Source organism: Copadichromis virginalis, linkage group LG11 (genome assembly GCF_057382275.1).
Source record: "Copadichromis virginalis isolate Kocher_CV1m ecotype Utaka linkage group LG11, C_Virginalis_male_GT1.1, whole genome shotgun sequence".
In the NCBI taxonomy this organism is placed as follows: domain Eukaryota; kingdom Metazoa; phylum Chordata; class Actinopteri; order Cichliformes; family Cichlidae; genus Copadichromis; species Copadichromis virginalis.
Window position 1 is genome coordinate 33,768,129 of NC_140628.1, and position 22,634 is coordinate 33,790,762.

General features: G+C 40.7%; 1 protein-coding gene across 5 annotated transcripts in view; it reads left to right on the plus strand.

The window, feature by feature from the left end:
* Nucleotides 1–22,634, plus strand: part of sema6cb (semaphorin 6Cb) — a 149,380-nt gene that overhangs the window by 51,922 nt on the left and 74,824 nt on the right. For 4 of the 5 annotated variants that reach the window (XM_085472125.1, XM_085472128.1, XM_085472129.1 and 1 more), the window contains one exon: nucleotides 8,716–8,897. The gene's annotated coding sequence lies outside the window, so the exon portion shown is untranslated. Of the gene's footprint in view, nucleotides 1–8,715; nucleotides 8,898–14,872; nucleotides 18,470–18,636; nucleotides 18,665–22,634 lie in introns of those variants that run through there. The other variant, XM_085472127.1, reaches the window with a different exon arrangement.

The window sequence follows — 22,634 nt, forward strand, 5'->3', positions numbered from 1 at the left end:
GACCATTTTTTGAAATGATGTCTGAAAAGGACAGGTAAGCCTGAAGCAGTTAAAGAAGAGGGGAAGGCGGAGATGCATCTGGACCCATTTGAAATTACTGCTTGTCTGATTTCTTTTTTCTTACTTTTCTGTTGGAAGTGAACATACAGCACTCAACTTGCAGCAGGTGGTTTACGTCATATCTTCCAGGAGTGAGCTATTTAAGTTCTAAAAGATTAAGTGTTGGACTATGGCTAAAGCTTGCAGCATAAATCCTGGTGCACAATACACCAGCTTCCTGAGCAAGAGACCTTCTGAACAATAAAAATTTGTTTTTGGTCAGGTAGACCAAAAAAAGCGACTGAAAGTCACGAATATGAAACCACATAGTGAGCATGAATTATTTACTACAATTTAAGAGATTTTAAGTTAACAAAGACGGTCAAATAAAGGTAGTTTTATGTGGCATGTTCAAGATATTTTTATTCCTTTTTTGGATATTTTCAGGCGTTCTTTTGAATTTTCACTGAGCTGAGAAATCGGTGCACACACCAACCAGGCTGACAGCTTTGGCTTCTGTTTTTGAGTTCTGGTGCATCTTCCATTCCAGCAATGGTTATGACAGCTGAAGCATCTAATTGGCATGGAGCTGTGGTCATAAAAGTTTTCCTTTATTCAGACTAAAAACAAAAAGTTTTGTGTCTCGAGCCTATTTGTTAGCATAATTATGTAGCTATGATGCGTATTACAGGAATTAGTTTTGCGTAAGGTCTGTAGGGAAACACCTGAATTGAGACAGTTTTCTGACTAATTATGTTCATGCTCACAGAGTTTTACCTTTGTGGGTACAGATTGCGGAGGACTCTGGTCATGTCACAGCCACAGGAGCCTGCAAAGCAAAACCTCTAACAAGTAACCCATGCCTTTGTTCAATTCCCATCCACAGTATTTTATTTCTAGAGTGTAACAACTTCTATTCTGAGAGTTTGAGAGCTGTTTACACTTCTGTCTCTCAGCAGCGAGGCTTTCTTTGCAGGATGTGTTCTGCTGCCAGTGTTTACCAAGGGATGCGCCTTGTTTGCAAGAAATGAGTGGGAGAAAGAGATTTAGTGTTTTTCCTGTTCTCGATTTGCATGATTTTGGTTGGAAGCACTGTGGCAGCCGGCAGAATCTTAGACACATTTAGTTGGCACAAATAATCACAGCTCTTAGTGCAGGCAGAGACTTGACATCTTGGATTCCTTCAATCCTTTCAATAAAGCTTTTTCATCATGTATATTATATCCAAACCCCTAAGATGAGGAGTAGCTGTCCTTAGGGGCGAAAGAACAAAGATGCATGAAAACAATCGTGATTATTAAAAGCTCTAATTGAATGTAACAAGTACATTTTATGCAAATATTGACCTGTAATGAACTTGACATCTTCTTTCAGTCGCTTCCTTTGGGGGTCATAACAGCGAATTATTTGCTGCCATCTTACCTTGTTCCTGGCATCCTGCTCGTTCACACAAGCCCTCTGCTGAATGGCCCTATGCAGCTTAGTTGCTTATTTTTATTCCTTTTTTTAATTTTAAAAACTACATATAACAAGAACCTCTTTTTGTGTGTAATCCTGTTGAATTTATGCTTCTTTGAGTTTTAATAAATCACTGGAGCTGACAGTATAGCGATGTCACAGCTGGTACTGAGTCAGGCAGTTGCATTACTGTAGGTTAAAGGCTTTTAAAAAAGGGGAAAGGAAACCACACACATACAATCTGAGTTTTGTTTTGTTCCATTTTATATGTATTGTCTGAATTCTGGGGGGGTTTGGACTTTTTTTTGAGTTCTTTATAATGATCTGTGTGACATTTGCACGATCCATAAGTGCTCGTATCAGACTTGGGCATAAGAGCATCAAAGGAACATTTGCCTGTTGTTCCTTCACAGTTGTTTAAAGCAGTGGGCAGTAAATTTAAAAAAACAAAAGAATAAATCAAAAATGCTCAAAAGGAAACATTGGTCTTTTTTTGTGAATAAAGGATTAGGACGGTGTAATTAGAAGGTTCAGAGTTCAGTAGGGTGGAGAAGCAAATCGATTGCATTTGAAAGTAAAAGAGTAGTCAACTATTGTCTTTTAGATGGGAAGAAAACTTTGAGAAAACGGAAAGGATCAATGTTTTCTCTCTGTCAACATATACGGCTATATGGTGACTCATCTCATGTTATTGCTATTTCTTTGTCAGCTCACATGATATTTACTTTTGCGATTTTTCCCATTTAGTTGTCAAAGTTAATGAAAGGATGGAGAGATAAAGCAAATATAACACATCAACAAAGCAGAGCACAAACTCATACTGTTGTGTGCACTGTACAGCCAATAACACGGAGTTTCACTAAGGCAAATCAGATATGAATAGACATTCATACTTCCGAACTGATGCCTCACTTGCTGTGGGAGGGAGACAATTGATGTAATTGTGAAGAGGAATGGTGACAAGATGTAAAAACAAAGGCACTCTGTCACAAACACACACAGAGACAGTTTTGTGTATATTAAAGCTCAGAGAAATGTATTTGTGCCTGCAGAGGAAAGTATTTGTAGTCTTGTTTGCATAAAAATGAGTTGAGGCATTTATAGTAGGGGCAACTGAAGAAAAAGCGCCTTTCAATATAATATGCTCTTTAATAAAGACACAGGTTGGCAGATTGGGAGTGTCAGTGCATGTGGCATGCAGCCTCTTCAAGTGATTTATGAGCACACCGCTAGGCTATTACATTATGGGCCCGAGTCCTATTCAGTGAGGGTGATAAGAGCAGCCCACCTCTGTTGAAACACTGCAGGTACAAGCGTTTTGTTTTAGTGGAATATCACTAGTTTTTGATAAAGGAATTAAGTATGAGGAGAATCTAATCATGTTGTCTCTGCTGCAGCTGTATCTCATCCATTAAGTTAGAGTTTGTGCTTTTGTCCTTCAGAGTTTGCAGAGCATGTTCGAGGGAAGATTGCTTGGAATTGTTTGCATCTTCATTGAATTTCAAATTGAAGATATCTTTTTAGTGTGTAAACAATGTCATGCATCAGTTATACTTGCATGAAGAAGAAAAAAAAGGCAAAAAGCACATTTTCTAACCTGTAGAGGACTGGTTTCATTTACTCTGGAGAAATGTCTTTAACTCATAAGAACAGTGAGGGAAAACATGCAAGTCTGCAGTTTCTTGCCGCTCTGTGTGGCTTCGGATTTGGCCCCGCATTCGCAGAGGGAGAAAGGTGAGAGGCCAGCACGGCGAGGTCAGAGTTGACGCCGCAGTCGAAAGGCCAGTTGTCAACCTCCGGCGGAGAGAAAAACAACGGGGCATCAGCTAGAGTGGTTTGGAAAAAGGACGAGTCAGGGTCGCTTTCAATTAGCACAGCATGCTGTCATAGCAGTGAGCCACCGAGGCAGCGAGAAGGAGGTGAGAGGTAGCTTTGGGCTTATGGAAAGAAGAAAAAGGAAAGCAGCTACAAACCAAGATTGACAGAACTAAACATGGAAAGACATGCACTGAGGCAGTTGTTTTAAAGAATGGATAAGAAAGAGCTTCCTCTATGGCTTGTGGTGTTACAGGTTCCTAACCCAGAGGCCTGACGGTAACAGTCTGTAACCTTTGCTTGCTCAAACCCTGTGTGGCTTCAGTTTTTCCTTTTTCTTTTTTTTGTCCCGCTCCAAACAAAAAAGTGCATCCTGGCAGCGATGGCACAGTAAAGTTGGTAAATAACATGTCAAGAGTTCTGAAGGTGGCTTAAGTTCAAAAGACTAATCATGACAGTTTCTGCATTGTGCATGAATTTGTTCGTTGTATTGTCCTTTGGGATGATGTGTCAACAGATTTCAGTTATGGTAGTCTAACAAAGCTCCGTCTTTAGACATTTGTTGCTATAGCAGTGGAGTCAAGCATAAATGAACTTTGTCAGATACGAGGAACTGTCTCAGAACTGCCTCCCAGCAGGATGGAGGAGTGGAATAATTAATAGGTCTAATATTCCACTTCATCCTGACAGCTTCTCGAGAACTCATGTGTGACAAGAAAGCGTAAAGACCCGTCTCGCTGTCAAACAGGCTGATAAAGATGAGTCTTTTTATGATTCATGACATGAGATAAGAAGCACAAAAAAGCAAGCCCTGTGTTGGCGAAGTGCATCACTGGCAGTCCAGCTCTGATGTCGATGGCATTATGTCAGATTTGTGAGATGGATATGGACGACTGCACTGTGGTGCAGGCTTTCCTTGTAATTTTGCAGTTGGGCCAAATGCATGTTTTCGACAGGCTTCTAGAGAATAAATCATTTTTTTTTCTTGTCATTTTTTTTTTCTTTAAAATCAAAAGTGGCACAGTTATTGCACTGAACGTAGCAATGCATGCTGGGACTGTTCTCCCATGAGCTTTGTGAAAACCAGCAGAGCACGATATGGCTCTCCATGGTCTGTTGGTGTAGAGGCAAGCCGAAACAAATAATACAGCTCCCTATTTGGAAGGCATTATTCCCACAGAAGTGTGAGGCTATTTATGTTGAGTGTGGGCGTGTATAATGAGTGTGGCCATACCAATGCGCCAATTAGTCTCATACATGCATGCCTGCTTTGCCACTTGTTGGGAATTAAGATGTGATTTTGACAGAAATAACTGCAGCTGTGATGTCGATCGTGGGCTTGGATTATGTGAATTTTTTTAAGCCTGATGCCTGCTTTAATGAAAGATGGTTTTCCAATAAATTTTAATATTTGGATTAAAGTGCTTCAGAAAGACTGTGTGACTGTGTGAGACAGTCGGACGCTGTTAATTGAAAGCAAGGATAATTATTATTATTAAGAATAACATCTCCCACAGTCTGCCAGATAGGTCCTGATCAATTTTACAGTAAATACGCCTTCAAACAAAAATGCATCACATTCATCTTGTGGAGGTTACACTGTGACACTGAATATCACGAAACTGAGTTTTACTTTGAGTCCAAAATGTGAGCAAAACCAATTTCAGCCCAAAGTGACTTGGGGCAGAAATTAGTGTTGTGAATTTAACTGAATGCTGTGCGGAAGAAAAGATGGCGGTAAATATATTTGCCTAATCATTTAGTGACTTTACCACTCACACTACACAATGTGTGTAACAGAACTCAAGGCTTTGATGTGAGTTTTATTAGTTTTATCTCTAAAGGACAGTTGGGAGATTAAGTGTAACTTAATCTCTCCAAACCTCTGTGTCTGTTGGCAAATGGCAGTTTTCTGCAACACTAGCATTACCCTCATTACATGAAAACTGGATAGAAGTTGGCCTTATCATGTTGTGTTTTCCAGATGGCAATAGCTAACAAGACAACAAACGTGGGAATAATAGGAAGGGAATGGCCTCGAATCAAAGCAACAAATAGTACTGCTGTCGACCTCAGTTAGTACTACGAGCACTGCAGGTGAGTTGTTCCTTTGGCATGGACAGGTGCGTTTAAGAGAGAGGCCTGCAGAGAACCGAGCAATTTATTAGACATTTTTAAACCAATTGGTGGGTTGGCTCTTGATTGATCTCTTGTTTATTGCACAGACTCGGGGTATTCTTTCCTTAATTTAATACGGAACTGAGAGGAGAAGCCTGATTTGTAATCTGCAGAGCCACTTTTCCTCACACTGTATGTATATTTTTCAGCCATGCTGGCTCCAATACCATCACACTTGTCAGGACTCTGGTCTATTACTTTCTCCTCCTTTTCTAAAAGACAGCAATTAATCTAATTAGTAATCAATCAGCCTTTAGGCCTCCCGCCTCCTCTGTGCTAATGGAGGATATGACAGGCCTGGACCTTGCATTATTAATACCACCATTCCTGTACCCCTAGACCCCCCCCCGAACGTCCACTGCCAGGGGGCCATTGATCACTACCATAACCAAGCGAGCACTGCAGGGAAGTTTTCCAGCGTAGTGGGATTGTAGACGGGAATGTGGTGTGTCGTGGTGTGGTGTGTTGCTGTGAAATCCGTTCAGTGGGATTTAGCATAATTTTGGTAACGGAAAGATTTTGCCAACTTTGCTCACGGGAGACTGACTAGATGCGAAACTTCTAAAAATGAAATATTTGCTTGCTGGTGCATTGAGTCTGTGGAGAAGCTCATGGTGCACATTTGAAGGAGAAGAGGGATTGTATGAGTGGTGTTAATGGGAATGTTGTGCTCTGAAAAGCTCATTTGGTAAATGGGGCTCACCTCAAAACTATTATGGCAGGATACGGGGGCCTCTCTGCGGGACTATTTCTAGAAAATGAGATTAGAAATTATAAAACGCTGCTAATGCCGGGGCACAGTGATCGCAGTGTGGCAATAAAGCAATCACTGCAACATTATCCTTCATCTCCCATGCGCTATATGAGCACCCAGTCTAATAGACCCAGCAGCTGAAGTGATGGAGCCTGGTAGCAGCCCCACCAGCTGATCTCATTCACTCTAATCAATACTGGAACCTACTCTGCCTAGACTGGGTGGGAAAACAGCTGCGCAGAACAACAAAACTTCACCCTGTGTCCTCTTTAACTGAATCTGCTGATCCTAATTTATCTAACCTGTGTGCCAGTGGCTGTTAATCATGCTGTCGTCCAGACTACAGGTTGTTTTTGAGAACGACAAGTTGAGGCTTGTGTGACATGGATGTTTTTGAGAACATCCCTTTTGTTTGAGATGAAGCCCTACCCTTAAAATCATTAGTCAGTTTAAAGCTGAAATGACAACTTTATTATTATTATTAGTAGTAGTACTGTATAAATGGGGTAAATGTAGGCTTTGTGGTTGGACAAAACAAGTAATTTTAACATAATTTGTATTAGTTTCAGCTTTATTTGAAATAAAGTTGCACATTAAACAAAAAAATTAAGCAGGTGATGAGTGATTAAAGGTGTTTTGGATAACAAACACCTTATTTTAAACATATTTCTTTCATTCGTCACCCTTCTGCATGCACAGTATGTGTTGGGGGAAAATAATCATTATTATTGTTGCCTAATATTTTTGATGGAGATGATTTTTGACAAAAAAGACAGCTGCAGCCTGTCCGCAACATGACTGATGGGTGGGAGGCTGGAAAGGAGTGGTCAGAGGTTCTTTTTGTTCTTTTTAAAGCTGACGTCATTCTTTACTTCACCAGGCCACTTCCCATGACTAAATCAGAGTGTGATTTGGCGTAGTGGCCATAACATTTAAACTAACCAGCCATGTGTTTAGAGTATAACACGGCCTCCTGCCTTTACACCACACAGGTTAAGTCACCACAAACCAGCGTGCCAAAGCTGTCACACCACTCTGCTTAATTTGCGGATGGCTGGGGTTGTTAAGTATTTACAAGCCTTCAGTGGCTTTATGAATCTATGATGGGAGTGAGCGTTGGTGTTGAGCTCACAGCAGCTGCAGTCGGCTGCCTCATTCAGGAGGGATTGGGAAAGCAATGCAGCTCATCTGCTGCGCTGTGTGAGTGAGTCAGTGGACAGGCTTTATCTGTGGCTAAGGATTTGGGGACTCACTCTGCGGTCACAACCTCTTCCCCCCCCCCCCTTTTTTTTTTTTTTTTTTTTTTTTTTACTCGAGCGCCATGTGTATGTAGTTTTATATAGATTAAGAAGTCATTTTCTTAGGAGGTAAGCTCGGTTACGGGAATTCGTGCACTTTCCATTAGTCATCGCTGGTTATCTGAGATGACTTTTTGTGTGTGTGTGTGCGGAAAGCTGAATTTGGGATAATGGATTTACAAGGAAGTTCATCTGTCATGAATTCTCTTCAGTGCGATTGTGGTTTTGCTATGGGGAGGTTGGGTAAAGAATGACTGTGCAGTTGGAGAGATGAACTAACTACAGAGCAGCACTGGTTTAAACCCCCAGCTGTGTTGCATGAATGAGTCTCTTGAGAACAGAGAGGGGCTTCAAGCGAATGAAGAAAGTTTCAAAGTTCTGACAAGTCTAGATAGATGTGAAAAAGCTCCCAGCAAACATGACAAATAGTAAAGCTCCTAAATATCTGCTACAAAGTATGAAAAAAAACAAACTTATTTGCGTGGTTAATGCTGGGGTAACAGGGTTATGCAGATCAGAAATAAAGTGCGGGTGTGTTAGGTTCAGCTCTATTTTTATACCATCGTTGCTCCGTTTTATTATTTTGCAGCTAATATTTGGAGGTGCATCAGTCCTGTTGTTCTACATAGTCTTACCTCCATATTGAATGTTACAAAACCAAGTTTTGGATGAAGTTCCCACACAGTTTACCATAAGCGTGGGCACGTTTAAAACCACAAGGTGCATTTGGTCCACATTTTGTGTATATATGCAGAGAGTGTGGGCAGAGGTTTGTGCATTCGTGCTGAATAATCATGAATTTGTCTTTTTGTTTATACATATTTGATATTGTTTGTTTTATTACACAGTGAATGCACACTCATAAATCATAAAATTGAAAGAGGGAATGAAAATATAGGACTGGGAAAGAGCAATGTGGTCTATAAGCAACATGAAGCTGCTTGCCTATACCAGCACATCTGCTTCTGTTTCTGCTTGTGTTGGTTGTGATGTTATGACAGCAGAGGGACTGAGGAGTTTACACTGAGAGGACATAGAGCCCCTCTCTGTGGGATCTCTTTGGGTCAGTGGCCCCGTTTAAGGAACCCCAGAGGTTTTTCGGCAGTGTGTTTGCAGTGCAGCTGTCTTTATTCTGCTTTACATTCTCATTTTTTTTTCTCTGTTTGCTTTCAGAGGAAGTTCACTGAAGATTGAACGTTTTTTGAATGGAAGACCTCAAAGAGACTTTTAATCCTTGAAGACCCTGCAAACACCTTATCTTCATAACCCCTTCTGCACACGGCTGCCGAGGTCCTTTCCCGAGAGACGAAGGGGCAGCAGAGATTGGTGGATTGCTGGATGTGACAAACACCTTTGTAAGTTCAGTTTTAGCTTTCCCTTGATTTAAATTTTTCCCTTCATTTTGGGTTAAGGAATTCCCAATCTGTAATCAGGATAATATCTTAGGATATTTCCAGCATTGTACTTGAGTGAGGGCTCCTGGACACCTGATTTCACTCCTTTGCATTTTGCTGTGTTCAATATTTAAGATTTAATAAGCAATCAAACGGTTCATGACGTTTACCCAAAAGTACATTGATTGATTGAAAGTGGCAGCTTGATGGCACCATTAGAAACGACCAACTTCCATCAGATTGAATATAAGAATTTGATTTCCATGCTAAATTTTGAATTCAGCAGTGCAGGACAAAACAGAAGTTTGCTTTAGATGGCTTTATGATCTGTAGAGCATGCAGCATCGTCTGCCCTTAGACACGTCATTTAGAGAAGCCAAACATGTACCAGAAAAAATGGAGGTAATGGTTGCAGAAACGCAGGCGAGGATGTTTTAAGCATACAACACAAATACGTCAAATTAACCATGCCCAGGCTTTACACTGCGTTCCTCTGTGCATGCTGTAAACTCTTTCAGAAGCATAATTTCACACAATTTTGTGTATTGCTGATGAATGTGAGAAATGATGACATGTTTGTCTGCCATGAATTTGAGTGCATAAAGTTCATACCCTGTGAGGCTCACATTGGCCATAGTAATAAGAGAAAACCATTTGGCAGTTAAGAGCTTGATTGTATGACACAGTGCAGGTCATGATTTCATTTTGTGTTTTTCCAAAAGCAAAATGACTCGAGGGCTTTCAAGCAAAGCTCTGCCTCACAGAAACAGGTAGACAAATAAACGTGTAAAAATCGTTTGTAACTCGAACACATTGTTTTCCTGGGGTTGGCAGAGGCTTTGTCCCCACGAGCTGTTATTTACGATGATCTGACACTATGAATGCTCATGTTGGACTCTTGATCTCTTTATTCATACCACCTTTCAAAGCTCCACTGTTGTGTGATCCCTCTTTTGGCTGGCTCTGCATATGTGCAGCACAGGACCATTGTAGAGTGTTGTGCGTCAGTCAGAATGAATAGGAGCCCACCGCTCTTGCTTTGCGGTGTGCTGACAGCAGGGAAACAATACATGATAGCTTGGTTAGAAGGTTGAGTTTGTAGGAATTAGGTTGTTGGTGTTGAACCGGATCACTGGCATCACGGTGGCATAAGGGGCCCCGATGTGGACACCCATTTTCTGCCTGTCATTATTGATGACGCAAAGACGTATCAAAAAGGGTGAAATGGGACAGAACAGCAGTCAGTGCGGGTGCAAAGGCGTGAAACATGATCAGACCACTCTGTTGAATAGTGGTATTATGGTGCCAAAAATGTGAGCGAGACAGAGAGAGAGAGATGGGGGCAGAAAGAGAGTGACTGGCATTGCTTTCATATCTTGTCACCTACTCACTCCACAGTGCTGGCACTGTGAAGCATAGTTTGATGCATAGTTTAGATGTATGAACATTTGTTCATGGCCCACATGGTTTTGCAAGAAAAACAAAAAGGGTCTTTGCACGCCAAACCATAGCAGCCGAAAGCTGCAGGCAAATCCTGCCCTCTGTCTTAATTTGTACAACTTTACAAGCAGGGCACTGAGCTAAATTTTCGAACCTGCATGATAGGAATGAAAATCACAGAGGGGTTAACATTTTAGAATTGTTGTCTATTTTTTTTTCCAGTTTATTCAGATAACAGATTAACATTCTTTTCCACCCCATCACTTCTCTGCATGACCCTAGTTTTAGCACCTGTCTTTTCAGCTACAAATAAGGAAAGCTGTCTCTAAATCAGTAACACACTGAGAATGCAGCTGTCTCTGTTTCCTCCTTTTTATTTTAAAATTAAATTGTGGATTTTTTTTAATTTTTATTTTTTTAGTTTGTTTTTGCCTTTTCCTAAAAACTCATATGGTTAGAAGATGTGACATACGTGCTGGCCCACATTTTAGCCCAGGGTGTTGCAATGTGGTTTGTACTGGAGTCACCAGGATGCCCCCCGTGTATATTTCTTTGTCTTTGCCCTCTGATAAACTTCAGTTGACCTCTCTCACTGCATGTCTCGAGGGCTTGAGTCTTTGTCAGTGCCCTAATTTTCTCCTCCTTACCCTTTTTCCCATCTTCATTCCTGACTTGCGCTCTTGTTCAGTGTTAAATGAACGCATGGCCACACTTGGATGTGCTGTGACAAATTGGCACACAGGAGGCAGATGGTGATGGGGAGGAGACTGGTTGTCATGCCATTTGCTGTAACGACATGAATTGATCTCCGTGCCACAGAGCAGCCAAACACGCTTCACTTGTGTAATCCTGACTTTGGTTAGCGCATACGTGCATGCACACACACGTATGCCTACACACACACCCCAACAAACTCTGTTCCACATGCCACACTACACCAGCCTTCCGTCCCCATTAGTATCAATGATGTGTGCAGTGGAGGCGCTCGCTAACTGTCATAGGCTCTTTGCTTGGGTCCGCTCAGAGAGGCAAAGGGATGCTCAGGGATTTTGACAGAGAGACAGAGCTCAGACTAATGGTAGGCCGGTGAGAGTCGGGGAGCCCTAAAAAAGAGCCTACAATAGGCATAGCTTTGCCGGTGTACTGTACGTGTCAGCCAGCTGTTCTATTTACAGAGCTGCTGTCTTAACAATGTTTGCCCATGAGGCTTTGGTGCAACTCGTCTAGAATCCCCATGGGTGTTTTTTATTGCAACATGACTTCTGGTAAAATTATAGTTTTCCTGACAGGACTGGCATTGCTCATTAGGCCTTCCAAGGGATATTAAATTTGTTCCCCAAATGGGTTTTCTTTGTAGCTGCATTAAAATATACTCATCTTAGCTTAAATTATGTGTGGATACACAAGAGACTATGTGTTACGAATCGGTGTAAAATTAAAAAATGAAGCAAGCTTTACTTTATAATGTTGGCACTCTTGACACTTGAGCAAAAAGGTAAAGGGTCAAGGACAGGTTAACAGTTAAACTACTAAAATTCCTGCTGTAGTATCTTACAAATAGTTGTCAGTTTAACACAAAAACAAGCGGGTGCTTTAGATTGGAGATGGCGTAGATACCATCAGACAGGAAGTCTTAACTTAGTGTAAGACTGATGAAATGCCCAACGAACCAGTGTTTGATAGGGAAACTGCAGAGAACAGAGAAAGGTTAATGGGTTGTGGTCTGTAAAAATCACAACAAGTACTGAATTCACGTACACGCCAAAACACTGTAAAGGCCAGCTCAATGACAGGATTTCCTGAAGCAGCGGTTCAGAAAATCAAATTTACTGATGAACTTTTCTACCCCTACCTGATCGATACAGTCTTCAATACACGGTAGAGGGTAGGAGTACGAGTCTGTACAAAGTCTTGGCATGTTGTCAGACTTGGACAAACATAGCAATGCCCAACTAGAACTGGAACGTCAAGATATTTTCGTCGGACAAGATAAACCCAGTAAAAACATGTGATTGGATTTTAAGTCTTTACATCTATGTTCTGTTCACTCAGCTGACTCTTATATGGCTTCAGTAGAGTTACATGACAAAGCTGCTTAGAAGCAGTATGATCAGATAATTCTGATTTGAAACCATCCTCCAAAACTGCGCACAGGCCAGCAAACGTCATCTATAATAGGGAACTTAGAATTGGCAACGAGCTAACATCTGATCTCCAGGGAGAAAAACGCCTCTCTCGCTCTCTCCACACGCTGATCATAAAAGCTCCTAATTCTTCTCTGGGTGGATACCAAACTCTCCCTCGTCGGCTTCTATTCATCCTGGAACAACAAGGCAAACCCTCCTCCCAATCACGCTTAAATTGTGCACAGTATGCGCGCAAGGCAGACTTCACTATGTGGTTAGGCTTACTTGAGCCTTGGCATGTGTCACATGGCTTTATGTAGGCTGTGACATTTCAATCGTCGCCAAAAAGCGTATGTGAGGATGCACTCATGGACACCTGCATGACCTAACTGATCATGAGAAAAGTGGAAAACCACGTCATGGAATTCTAGACCGAACTGACCCTCAAGCCCCTAGTTCCCTTGGCGACAGTCTGCCTGATATAAGTAAACCTTCTGCTGATTTGCAGAAAACATTTTTGAGTATGTATTAATGTCCTTTGGGTGCCTCAATAAAACACCCCAGTGCTAGTACATTAAAAACCACCATGCAAATATCAGTCAGTTGTAATTGATCTGATTTAAAGTTCTTAGCCATGATTGCCACTGTTAGAATATAAACATGTGTCTTTCGTAAGGGAAAGCAATCTGCTAGTCACATTTGGCTCTAAATTGAGTTAACCGTTAAAAGTACAGGTTTTCCAAATGAAAGGGGATCGTTAATGGATCCGATTTTCTTTTCATTAAAAGCCTGCATTCAGTATGTGGGCGAGAGGATGGGATAATTGCTGGCTTTAGCGCTCCTCACTTGGAACGTGACAGGATAACTTTCCCACGGTTGTTTAATATTCAGTGAACTCGCGAGCCCTAAGCAGGGAATATCGATCAACACATGTAATGTATTCCTTGCATCCCTAACAGGCATCTGTAGAGCAAAGATCTCAAATGGCAGAGTCTCCTTTCATGATTTTCCTCAAGCAGTGAATTATTCTTTTTACAGATCACTATTTAATCTGGTATTCAACAGTGTTTTGATGAGCTTTATAACTACAGAGAGAGCCAAATCGACTTTTCTCTGAAACATACCTCTCAGACTAATATTTGGACTTCAAAGCAACTTTTTGCTGACTTTTATATTTATCAATGGCTAATTAACCTCACATGGGAAAGCAGAAATGATGCAATTTCTTGGGGCTAGCTTAACTAGCCAGCTTAGCAAAAAAAAAAAAAAGAAAAGAAAGAAAAGTGCAAACCTCACACAGCATGCAGTGTTTTATGAGATGTCCACACGCTATTAGACACTCAGAGTTGCTGGACAGGAGCCAGTTTGTCAGTTTGTTACAAGAACGCATACAAATGCATTTGTGCGTCTGTGCTTAAGCACAGCCGGCAAGCTGTGAGGAGGAAAACAACTCTCTGTTTGTGATAACAGCTCTTTCAATGTCAGAACAAACAGTCTGCTGGCCTCACTCCCCATAACTAGGACTCGTGTTCACATTGGCCATATTCACACTGAAACAAAAAGCTTCCAGAATATAGAGTGCAAAAACAAACCTGCAGCTAAGTTTAAATAAATCATCTCCCTGTAATGGGAAAGAAGTAGAAGCGTAACGGCTTCTACAATGTCAGCAAACATGGCTGCAGCCCTGCCGTACACCACTCAGGCTTAACATCTGTGTCAAGAACAAAATTCAAGTGATGTGGATGTGCGCTTTACTCCACTCCCAGTTCTCACATCTCTAAGTCATTTTATCCTTCTGCTCAGGTTGGAAACATTAAGTGAATTTGGATAATGAAGGTTTTGGATTGCATTGAGGTGAAAGTCAGGAAGCCCTCCAAAGTTTGACTCAAGGCTGTTTATAATTACAATTTAAATGAGCAAAGGGTCAACAGTTTGCTAATATTTTTTGTCTTAAACAACAAGTAAAGGTCATAAAATAGTGACTCTTATTTTAGAGTTGGTCTAGATTTAAGCATAATTTATGGTAATGCTCTATGCTATTGAATAATGTTTACTTTGAGGGCAAAGCCTAGATTAATTCAATTATAATAAAGTTCATATATTTGCCCGTTGAAGTTCTGTCACTTTCACCCTTCAGATAACTCCTGTGCACATTAAAATTGATCTGTTTGGACAGTTGGCTGGAATCCAAAAGAGCTGCTTGAGATGGAATAGGATCTCAGATTTTTAGCTTTCGGCTGTTTGCACTTGTTAGCTTGACACTGTCTCGCCAAGTTGAAATAGTAATTTGTTTTTTTGGTTCTTTTTTTTTTTTTTTTTTTTTTACTTTTTTGTCTTTCTTTGTGCCAAAATCAGTGCTCTAGGAAATCCTTCTTGTAACACATCAATTTTGGGTTCTATGGTTATTATTCTAGGGTTGCTATAGGTTATTTGTCACATAAGCCCTGTTTTAATTCAGGAAATCCTTGAATATACAGGCTACAGGTTTTAGTTTCTCATTACATTTTTTTGTGTCAGGTTTGTCTGCAACAGGGTATATAGTGTGTGCAAGCAAAACAAGGGTTCGGGTTGGCGATTACGGACTTCAGAGTTTGAGTAGTCTAGCTACGGTCTTTCTCAAAACACAGAGAATTGTGCTGTGGACAGTATTAAGGTCTCAGCCAGTGCAAGTAGATCAGAAAACCACAGAACTGCAATAGATGTAGCATCTCAGACCTGCCTTCAGCCAACAGACTTGAAAGAGAGACTGAAGCAAGCCTCAAAGCCTGTTTTTAATGACAGAATGTGCTCTGTTATTGAGAAGACTGATTAAAAGCCTTTTGTGTCACAGTCTGGGCGGCAGTAGCATATGGCTGGAGGGCTTAAGCATAGAAAAAAGAGATCTGTAGTACCAAATCCCTGGGACAGAAGCAAGGAAGTAAAGTCATGGAGATTAAAGTGAATCTTCCTCATTCCTCTGCTGCAGAAAGTCCTCATTTGTGTATAGGCTTTTAGCTGTCGATTGGGGTGCAACACATAGCACTGCACTGCAATCAAAAAATGACTGAACATGTTAAATTGGAATTTAAAGGTATGCTAGATGACTTCAGGTTAGAATTTAATAATTTCAGAATGCCCTTTGGTGAAGCAGGCATGTTTCTTTCTTGTATACCTTCAAGCCCTGCAGCCTATGGCCCTCAACTGACCCCTGGTCCAAGTTTAAGCTTTAGGGAATTTTGTATTACAACTCTCAGGTTGGCTAATGGATCCTTTTAGGGAAAGTAAATATGGACCTCTTTTGCAATTTCTTTAAAGACGTTTTTGTTTGCAAACCTCTGCCTGGCCTCCATCCAGTGTCCAAAGTTTGGAAATTCAGTGTATAAAGAAAAACTCTGTTTTCACATTGTAGAGAGTGTTTATAGGTTTGGGTCCATACTGTGAATCTATGTCAAAGACTTATAAACAAACATAAAAAGACAAATGACAACTGTTCTTCCTCATATACACATAAGAGTTCATCAAGAGTGCTTGCATTTGCTCTCAGGCTTTTGTTTTATACTTTCAAGTCACTTTCAGGGAATTGTTGCACTGTTTCAGGGAACGGTTGGACTTTGGATGGACTTCGCTCTAATTACATGCAAATCATGAAAATGCATTTATAACACTTGTGTTTGTTAATATGTCACAGCTTAAAAATGTACAAACTTTTAAATCAAAGGAACTGTAAAAATTATGAAGTTAAAAGCACCAAAGATTCAGAAATAATGCAGATATATTCCTCTAGTGATAACCTGCGAACACTTTCACTGTCCCTCTGGAGGTGTGGAGGTTTGCGTTTAAATTAGCTCATGCATATTTTTGAGAAACTTTATAGTTATCTCAGTGATTTTCTCCTAGACTCGAAATAGTCTACCTGTCTCTTTATTTACCTTTAATTTTTTTTTCATTTTGACTTGCCTGAATGTTTGAATCAGAGTTCAAAATTTTCTCTGCTTTCATCTTAGTTTACCCCTCTGAGATCTGAACAGTCTCATTGCTGTTCTTCTTTTTGAGGCAAGAAATGATGTCAGTTACTGAAAGAGGATCAGATTTTATAGCTCTCATACTGCTTCATCAGTACCCAGCACATATTCTTCAATTGAAGAACAACATGGCACTCGCTCCGCAGAGGCTCGTACATAATGAAAAATATGCAGCAGTTGAGCATCAAGGTCATTGTCGAATAGGATTTCTCAAGAGGGCTGAAAAGTCATCTACAGAGTGAGCAAATAAGGCCAGGTGGCTGATGAACTCCAGGAATAGTTTGACAAACCCTATCGCCAGTGACAAATTAAAGTGTCAGCGGCCGGCCTGTGTGGCATCACATTACCTGTGTTATTCTGTGATAAGTCTCATTGCCGAGCCAGCAGCACATGGTCGTCTGGAAAACAGCCTGAGACAGCTATGAAGACAGAGGTACAGTAACAGGAGACCTGGGCAGATGCTTGTCGCTGAGTATTGATTGGACCAGACGTCCAGACGACTTTAACAGCCACTGACGCAGGCTGTCGAGCTAGAGTGGAAGCTACCTCTTCTCAGCTCCCACGTCAAACTGAAAAGAAACTTGAATAAAATGTGCAATTATGTATTGTTACATAGCATCAGCTAATATGCTAATGTTTCCTGGGGACATATAGCCTATTTACACATTCATATTCAAAGGTACTGAGCAGCCATTATGTTAGTTTGCGACACAGGCAGCTTTTACAATACATTTTCATGTAGTACTATTGCACATACTGTGTTTTCTAGATAATAGCTAACTGCTATCATTATACCAAAGAAGCTGGAAGAGTTATTATCCTATGGGTACCACTTAAGGTTTTTGGAAGTAACATTCACGATTACTCATAGGAAAAGTAGTTTATCATACACCGTGGTCTTTAAACACAGTTTAAGGTTTAACGAGTCAGCTGTTGTTACACTTGCTGCTGTAATAAGTTAACACGTAGCCTCAGATTTTGAGATGTTTGTGATTGGACTGATCCTGTGTCTTCATTTATGTTATAGGAGAATTGTGAGTAGGGCTGAGAATGCTCCCAGGGATGTTAGTGGTGGGATTGCATGGAAAATGTAAGACTGATGCAAATGTTGACATGGTACCTCAAACTACATTGATTTAAATTCTAATGTCTTGTTCTTTATCTCTGAAATGATATGGAGAGTCATCACACCACTTATCCCTATGGACCATGCCAGTGATTTTCTCTTTAGTCTTCATAAAACACCAGAAATGGTGAATGTAGCGTGCCTACTCTAAATCTAGTTCAAAAAAATTAAACGTGGAACATAGAAAATATTTTAAATCGCAAGCTTCTATTTCTGCTGTTTCTTTGCTGACTTGCATTATGAGACTTTGTAAAATCACAAGACATGAAAAGAAATTTGTATCACCTTTAAAATAGTATTAAGGTGACACAAAATATATTCACCAAACACCAATTTGTTATTTAAATAGAAACCACAGTGGGAAGTGATAATTAAGAACATGAATTATGACTATTGAGACTTCCAAGTCATACAATCAGCATGCCTGTCTGTTGTGTGAGGACACAGGACCTTTGACTATGGCTATCAAAAGGTGTCATACATCACCTAAAATGCCTCTACGCATACAAGAATTCCTCTCGAAGTACACACTTTCTTTTGCTCTCATATACAGACACCTTCAGCCTCATGTCAGGGCAGCTGCAAGAGTAATGGCCCAAGGTCTCCTCCTGAACACAGACTAATGAGAATCTCAAATACGACAAGCAGAGTGCATTTATCACGCACTCACACTTAATGACACCACCACCCAGGCTCAACTGCATGCTCATGCCAGTATCTAGCTCCCTTATAGATGGCCCCGTTTGTCCCTCTGCTTTTCTATTATTGTAGCTGCCTGGTCAAGCCTAGTGGAAGGATGGAGGGGGCGGGGGGGAGCAGAATCAGACTCTGTGTTTGCAGGTAAAAGAAGACCTTCTTTGTGTGTGTCTCTCTCTTTTAATTTATGTGTTCCTGTCTTTTTTTTTGTTCAATACACCACCCTCCCAGTGTGAATTGGTCTATTCTCAACTTCTTTTATTCTCTTTGTGTCTGTTTTTTCTCTTGTCTCTAAAAACTGAAAAATGCAGATGAGTGGAACTCTTCAGCTGAGGAATGGTGAGGGAGTTGACAGATGAATGCTACATGCACTACTTTGATCTACCTCAATGAAGTGGTGTTGTTTTATTTGTGGGGTGACATGGAGCTTTGTACGAGGACTCTTGACTTGAAAAGCTTTAGAGATCTGCCTGTCAAGGTAACACTGATTTTCACACAATTAGACACCAGGCAGCAGATATTAAGAGGCATAGTTTCTATGTGTGTTCAGTAATTCAGTTAAGCTCATCATTTTAGGAAAAAAATCTCATTTAAATAATGATTAATGCTCACTTCAGGAGTTAATCATGTCAAGGTAGTGAAAATGTCATCATAAATACAATGCCCAATGCATTGATCTTTATGTTGGGAAGAATGATGATTGGAACTGTAATTAGTTGACTTCCATGGGAGCCCCATTGCCTCTAATGACTGTTGGGTATTTAGACAGAGATAAGGACTTATCCTCCTTAAGTGCTGGAAGGCTACATTATCTATACTGAGATCCAAGCCAAGCTTTAACACAACTCAGACACATGCAGGAATGCAAGCAGCCAACAGTCCCATTCAGGAGTGCAACAAAGATGGTCTGTAGGAGAGCCGACAATAGTGATGTACTGTATGCCTCCAATGGACCTGAAAATGACTTGGATCACTTGAGGTGCAAGTAGTTCTGATCATTTGTCACCAGGTTTTTTGCAGAAGACTAATCAGCTAAGCAGAAAGGTTGCTTTCTAAATATGATAAATAACTAGTACAAGCCCTATTTGTCTGAGCAATGCCAAGTTATGTGATAACTTCATCTTGTTTCCAGGTTATGTAGCATCTGTGAGTTAGAGGAATCATAAAAAATGTCAGCTTACTCAACATGTATGTATGCAGCCAATCTAGCCATGCAGAAACTTTCGCGTATTCTATCAGAAGTGATGAATCTTTTGGCCTCCACTGTTTTCATTAAAAGAAACACTGGGGGAGTGTCTTAGTCATTAACATGAGTGTTACTTTGTTTTTGTGTATCCATCTGAGACTACCTAAGCTGCAAGGGGACATTAGATGGATGTTATTTTTAAAACTGCTGTAGCTTTTAAGGGTTTAATTGTGGTAAAACCCATTTAACCCAGCAAAGCAGTAAAGATGAGATTCTCTGTTTCTACTAAAAAGAGGTCAAGAATTGCAATCTGTTACTTTGCAGTAGTTCCTCATTTCTTAAATCTTGGAAATTTTCCATCACTTATGTTGTGTTGTTTTGACTCTTGTAGCTCATGCTCAAAGTACTTAATTAATCCCAATGGAAATTTTTAGGGAATCATCCAACAAGTGATTGAGCCCAAAGCTGGTTAGTTGTATATTGCAGTGTCGAGGGTCGTTCTACATTTGCGTCATTTGGCTACTGTAAGTAATCATTAAAGTAATTTAGGCCTGTTAGTAATTTGGTGTTGTAGCAGGACCTGCTAACCTGAAACTGAGTGGTGGAATTGATTGAGTTTCTGATTCCAGATCAGTGATCTGTGCGATACTGCCGTCTCCCCCTCTGCCAGCTCCTCCTCCTCCTCATTGAGATTTCTGTCTTTTTACTGTCACTATTCATGTCCCATTTCCATGTTTGATGTCCCAGCTCCTGCTAACTTCCTCTCTTGTTCCATGTCACACTGGAGCCTTTGATGAGGTGAAAGGAGCCACACTGCTACTTGGTGTATGCTAGCCCGCGGCCATTGACTTGGGCAAGATGGAGTTTTTACAGCCATAAAATGAGATAAACTGAGCCTGAAAGCTTCTGGGTCTTTCAGTATGTGTTAAGATGATATCGTCAGTGTGAGACGGTGGTAATAAAAGTGAGGTCAGCTGCCACCGTGGGCTACTGCCCTGATAGGTAGCACTGTCATGATAAGACTGCTGTCTCTTTTCATCTCTCCCTTTTCTCCTAGTATGGGATGAAGCTGACACATGGATGTTGGGGTTGAGTGGAAAAGGCATCTAATAATTGGATGCATGCTTGCGTACGGAGAATGTTTGTCCCAAAGACAATGATGAAGTATTTAATCTTCCCAGGAACAGTGAGCCACACAGGCATGATGATGCCATTATCTCCGTGCAGCACTCTCGCTAAGAAGCCTTACTCTTAGCCTTGATTTATATTTCCCTTCATCAGCATCGACCAGTCAGATTGCAAAAATCATTCATTTATAAAAGCAGGGCTTGCTGCTTTTGTTCTTCCTTAACCAAAATTCACAAAATGTACTTTTGTCACACATTCCCTTGCTAGCTTCCCCCCCATTCCTTGTAATCTTGTTGGGATAATGTGATGGCGATGGATCTTCTCGGTGACGGTTGTGTGATTGCCTCCGCTAACAAGGGATAAAGGCAGCGGAAGAATCTTCACAGCTATTTATCTTCCTTTGATCAATTCTCAACTACTCTGCCTTGCTCTGTTTTATCTTTTTACTATAAATATCAGCTTTGGCACAGCTGAAATTGTGACCTCTTCTTTTGTCAAGACTAAGAGAAATGGTCAGGCGCTCCCCTCATTGCATGATAGTGAAATAAAAACATTTCCACACAGGGTGAAAACACCATTGATTGGTTGCGGAAGACAAGTAACAGATACCTTATGCCTCTCAGCTTTCCCGGCGACCCCTCATTTGAGTGACCTGAACCCGAACTTTAGAAAGATCCCCCTCGAAACTCACTTTTTAGGAGGGAACAAAAGTTGTGGTAGATTGATAATTCATGCAGGATGTCTTTCAAAATAGGAAGTGTGAAGAGTTTGAAATGCAAACGGTGCAGCAAACTAATTGGTACTACAGGGAAGATGGAGATCAAAGAACCTCTGTGTTAATAGAGAACTCGCACTCTCTTTTCGTCCGCTGCCGAGTTAATGGACACAAAGCCACTGTGAAGTCCTCTACAGTGGTGGTCCTCGGTTGAAGCATCCTTAGCAACAGCAAGCAAAAAAGAGATTGCCCATCTTCTGACTCATTTTATCAGTGGTGCAGGTTTTAGCACTGATTGAGTCTTGTCAAATCATGAAAATGCAAGTAAAACCTTTGAAGTATTGATTGCCTAGGTCTTTTTCATGTCTTTGCATTTGTTGTGAGAAAGCCATGAGTATGAGGATTTTTATGTACACTTGTACCTCATGGGGGTCTTTTTTAAATTCAAGCTTCCTTATATAAACCTCACCGCTCTGCTTATTTATCTGATGATAGAGCAGATTTTTCCTACACTGTTGTCTGATTAAAAGCCCACGCCCACTCTACAGTCACTGTTGGCTTTTTATTTTAGCAATAAAGCAGTTGAGTATACAATAGGATCATAAGCAAGATAAGCTTCTAACCCATTATTTGTATTGCTGTTTGCACAACAAAAAGTCTCATTCTTGTTGTGATTTCGGCCAGCTTGGCATACTTCTGCTTATGCATGAGGTTTTGCTTTTGTTTCCTAGGATTACTGTTTTGTTTTTTTTTGACTGCCTACTGCAGTGACAGCTGAATCACAGCCTGCCAAGTCACCACTCTAGAAAACTGTATACACAGTCTTCTCAACGTATTGCTTGGTGTAAATGGTGCAACTTAGGATATAAAATAAAAAAGTAGATATAAATAGATGAGTTTGTTTATTCACCTTAGGGGATGTATAAACATCACCAAAGCTTTTAACCACCTGGCTTGCTTTGACTGAGAGCACAGGCAGTGGCGTCTTAGCTTTAGTTCTGGTCTGAATGCCCATCACCTGGCAACAACAAACCTTTTTAATGGCTGACATCATTCTCACCACATTTTATTGAAGCATTTTATTAGCTTATTTTGATCCCGTCTGGATTGTTGGCTGCTTCCCTGGATAACCTGTGCATCTCTTATGCCCTTGCGAGAGGTCAGCAGTTTTGTGCAAATCGTGACAGATGCAGGCACCGTGATGGTGTGTAAAGTGCACTGTGACAGGAGATTATATCTGCTCTTTCCTCCTTTATATCAGCACTTTCATCATTGCTTTA